We start from the raw sequence: 4,938 nt of genomic DNA, 5'->3' as shown, positions 1-4,938 counted from the left end.
TATAGGAGGGATGGGGTCAGTACCCCTATGGGTGGCACAGGGCACACTCTCTGGGTAGGTGGGTGTAGTCAGGCCCAGCCATGATACAAGGACCAAGTGTTTTGCTCTCTTTCCCTCTCAGGAAGTAATATCATCTGACAGTCGGCAGTGAGCTCGGTGTGAGCGGCTCTGCCAGGAGTGACGGTAATTGATTGGAGACGTAGGACGGGAGTTGTGTGTAAATGGTGATCCAGGGGACACCGCTAAGTGACAGGTACACGGATAATCTCCATATGATAATCATGTTGGGTTAATGAGTGTAATTTATAATCTTTGTCATCGTTATAGCTCACGTACAGCGCCTGGAATCCCCAGGATAGGATAAGCATAATTAACCCCTTCCCTCCCAGAGGAGCCGGGCACAATATAAAGTAAGCAGACAAATTAGTGAATGTTAATAGCAGAGGGAATGTAAAATAGCGATGAACATTAATTCCATCCATACGCTCCCTTCCTGCCTCCTATTCTGTGCTGTAAACGATCTGGGAGGATTCAGCGAGCGTTCATCCGTGTTCACTGATAGAAACTCATTTTTAGGCTGCTCTGGAGCGACTTTTCCCAAACTGAACTCTGATACATTGCACAGTGTGTGAGGATTTCAATATGAGATTCTAAGTAATACAATAAACTGTGTAAGGAAATTCTATCTTCTGCTTACATACATCTTCATATAAGTCGTCAGGATGAGGACATAGAATCACCTAAACACTTCCAGTAATTTGGTCCTTCTAGGGGTCTGTCATGGGGGTCCATAAAATGTACGAGGCATGAATCTTAGGTGGGGAATCCTAATATGTGAAAGGAACCCACGTATGTATCATGAGAATGAAATACTCCATCAGCAGCCGCTCTGAGCTAATTATACTCCGGGTTATTTCCTCCATCTGATATCAATTTATACCTCAGAATATTGACCCCCATTGATTGCACAAATCCATCTGAAATGTTATATCTGCTTGTGTTTAAGGATTTGTATTATCCCCCTTACACATAAAATATAGATGATAGAAAATTGTCTAACACTCCCTACCCGGAAAGTCCCATTGCTTCCTATACACCTCTCACCTTATTTTTACCTGTTTATAATTTTTATTTTTTTATATATGAAGCTGTGGGTGACTTTTCTGCAGTCTCTCTTTCTATTCGGTACTTCGGGTCATCGTCTGAGTTCAGTGAGTTTACACGTTTGCGGTTTTCTTCATCATTTTGCTCTATCGTGTGATAATGATACAATTGTATTGAAACCCACAGAAGTGAACGGGACTTAGCACAGGAATTACACTGTAAAGTAGAAGTAAATGAATAGTTTGCTCTGGATTATGAAAGTATCTCCTGCAGCCTTATTGCAGCCACTTCTGTCTGCATGCCCTGCAGTAATGGCTGCATAGCTTTTCTCAGGAGGATTTGCTTGTGGTGACAACAATGCATCATGTATTCAGCAATGTGAATGAGAGTGTTGCCCCCTATAACAGGAAATGCCTGAACATCTTCATGGGGGATCACCAGAGATTATTAAAACAAATTTTCAGAATTTAAAATCTTGAACATAATCTTGAAATTCTGTCAGTATAATACATTTGATAAACATTTATTGAAATCTAAAATATTTGTAGATATTCCCTGCATAGATTTGGGGTCACAAGGGAATTTGGCCAAATGATTTTTTGGTAGCTGGGAACATATTTGATCCATAGCTGTAAGGGGGCATCACACACAGCGACCAATCAGATTACAGCATTCTGCACTCATGTCAGTAAACATTGCCTGCAGTGTATTTGGCTATGAGCCGTCCCTGTATGTTGGATTTAAGTGCTTTTAGAGGGGTGAGACGCCTCCCCCTCGTAATTACAATTTCCTAATTATAAATCGGAAAGGTATTTCCCATCATCCCGCAGTCGGATACCGTCCCTCCCATTACGTCTATGTTCACATGTTCATCCTTGGAGCTCGGTGTCCGTACATCTGCGCTGTTCTACTGTAAAATAATACGCGTGAAAAAATATAATTTGTATCGAAATACCAATTCTAATTTTCCTAAGTACTCCCAGCGACTCCTGCGAGCCGGCTCCATGGCTTGGACGGGCCTCAGCTTTCCATTTTACGTTTGGACGCGGGACAGAAAGCCATTCTGTGCCTCCACCGGCCGCTCTTTTTATTGTGCCGTCGTAATGGGAGCTCGTGTAAAATAAGAATGAAACGTGGGGGCGAATGCGTCACGCACCGCTTTTACTTAGGAAGAATGTAACGCCTGGATTTTAAAGAGCACTTCATTTTAATATCTGGCTTTGTGCCGCCTTACAGAGGGAAAAAACAGAAATATCATTTTTTCCCCCAAGCTGAGCGCTGGTCTGATATTTGGAGGTGAGTCGGCGTGACTTACATAACCGTGTTTAACCAGGAAGCCATCCAGAGAACAATCGGGCCGATAATTACAGCAAACAGCTGCTGTAACTGGGGGTCATTACCTCGGAGATACGAAAAGTAGTGTTACTGCCACCACCGCTACGCGCCGGGCTGCCTCTGCTTTACTGCGCCGTACAAAGTTTAAAGCCTCCAGTCGGATGTTATTTGAAAGCTGTCAAAGCATGTTAAAAAAGACTGAATCGCGGAAGGCCCTTGTGACCGGCACCGAACATGCAGCCTTGTCTCTCTCATTATAAAATGCATGTTTATAAAGTTCCTCGGAGCATCCAATTCCCAATTCACTTATATCAGCAAGACTTAACTTGCTCATTAATCTAAATTCTTTTGCAACTTTAATCTACATGTTTAATTAATCATAAAATGAGGCAGTGAGTAATTTCAGCAATGTGTGCCTTGTTATCAGATGCATTTAATCACTCTTGTGTGATCTCATTTGGAAACACCTGAAATTGTCGAGAGCAGTTTAAAGGAGAATAAATTATTCTTTGTCAGTGTACTTCACTCAGCTAATAAGATATTTATTTAAAAGCGACCTGTTTGTCATTGCGTCTCTGCCGGTATCCGCTTTGGCAGAATTACACAATTGGCGACAGATGGAATTCGCACCGTCGCACCCGAAGGGTCGGAGGGGGGGCTTATTTAATTCATCTCTCTTATTTACAACTAATTAAACCATGTCATTTTGGTTTTAATGAGAATAACCTCTGGCGATTTCCATGGATTCGCTAAAATATTTCTTGAAATATATATTGGCAATTTAGCAATGTCGGCTTTAGGTGTCAGATTGACAGAGAAGAGGAAAAAGTCAAAGAAACAGAATATAATTATTGAAATTTTTTTATCGAACGCAACACATATCCGTTCTGCGAGAGACGAGACACCATCGCTTTATTTTTACCATTTGTAGACATTATATCGCTGTATAATCAGCTTCGTATTTGTCTCTGCAAATAACTGGCGTCCAAAATATTCCAAGCAGAACCTGAACGATGTGCCATCTTGGCGCTGCCACAGACATCGGTATCCCTCCATATATCCATTGATCTATGGAATGTGCTGTAACAGGACATGAAGTGTGCAGGGATTGCACAGGGATTGCACAGGGATTGCACAGGGATTGTACAGGGATTGTGGTGAACAAGCAGATGGGCTCCTCCATAGCTGTCACTGATAAAGTTGATGATTTACAGTTTGCAAAATGTACAAATGCAGTTAGAGTTGAGCAATGCAAGGTTTATCATCAGTACAGCGAATGTTACTGGGAACTGAAATGCGAAATTTGAAATTATTTTAAAATATTAGTAATTGTGTATCTGGGGAAACAATTCCATTATAGAATTGTGGTGAATGAAACTGATAATTCACCATCAGCCTGCTCAGCGTCACTTAGAAAAGTTTGTTTTATTCCGAAGGAGCTTCTATTCGTGTTACTCCCAGAAATCCACTTTGTGCCTCTTCATGTTGACAATTGCATTTTGTTTTAGAACTTATTGGGAATAAAGAATAAAATGGTGGAAGGAGCGATGAGTTTCATAAACTGACCAATTAGATGACAGCTTCATTATTTGCACTTTATAATTCTTATTGGTTGGTCTGCTCTGTGTTGATAAGTAATCCATATCTTCTGAATGCCATGACACACAATGCTGTTTCATAGTGAATATTCTCCAGTCCCCGGTGTTGGTTGCTGCGGTGGGAATTGAAGCTCTCAGTTCAGTTTTTGCTGCTCGCAGAGACTAATAAGCAGGAGGTGTGCGCAGTATTAATCTTCATTGGCAATTCCCATTATTTACCCCGGGGACATAACTTAAAGTTGTCACAATTAAAGGACAATACTATGTATAGATGAGGCCTAATGCTGGATAAATATACTCTGACAATTTCCGACTCTTTCCTCTCCCAGATTCATCATCAGCCAAATTACCAAGAAAATAACAAATTAATACGGTTCCTCTGCAGCTGTGCAATGGAAGCAGAACTAAGTCTTGTTAAATTAATTAATCATTTCAATTATCTCTCATTCTCCAAAATAGTCTAATTCCTATCAGGGCGGATAACGCGGTGACCCCGCCGCTCGGAATCACAAGTGCCTGGAATTGATTCTCCAACTCTCGGAAAGTTTCGGGGTCCCTGGAGAGTCTGGGAATCGGGGGGGATTCTGGGAGCCCACTATGGCTATCGCCTGCTTATCCACGGATGTGCCACCTCTGCCAGATATTTATTCTGTGGCTTATAGGTGCTTTCTGGTGATAACCAAAAAATGAACACAACAATGTCAAACCAAAGGTTGTGTCAAATAAATAAAAATGTAGAAGTTGCTGAACACAAAATTGCTTAATGTAATTATTAGCTATATGGAGATAAGAACTATATGGCGGCTTCCCGAACCAGATCACTGTGGGCTGCAGTCTGCATAGCTTGGTCATATGTAATGTGGGGTGTTGGGGTCTATATAGTTGCTGCAGAATGTGGAGT

General features: G+C 41.5%; 1 protein-coding gene across 5 annotated transcripts in view; it reads left to right on the top strand.

The window, feature by feature from the left end:
• Positions 1-4,938, top strand: part of SOX6 (SRY-box transcription factor 6) — a 202,306-nt gene that overhangs the window by 33,299 nt on the left and 164,069 nt on the right. The window contains exon 3 of one of the 5 annotated variants that reach the window (XM_072422367.1): positions 122-253. The exons of the other annotated variants lie outside the window; for them this stretch is intronic. The gene's annotated coding sequence lies outside the window, so the exon portion shown is untranslated. The remainder of the gene's footprint in view (positions 1-121; positions 254-4,938) is intronic. 5 annotated transcript variants of the gene reach the window in all.

The sequence above is a fragment of the Pyxicephalus adspersus genome, chromosome 9, assembly GCF_032062135.1.
Source record: "Pyxicephalus adspersus chromosome 9, UCB_Pads_2.0, whole genome shotgun sequence".
Taxonomy (NCBI): Eukaryota; Metazoa; Chordata; class Amphibia; order Anura; family Pyxicephalidae; genus Pyxicephalus; species Pyxicephalus adspersus.
This window is presented reverse-complemented; position numbering and strand designations above follow the sequence as displayed.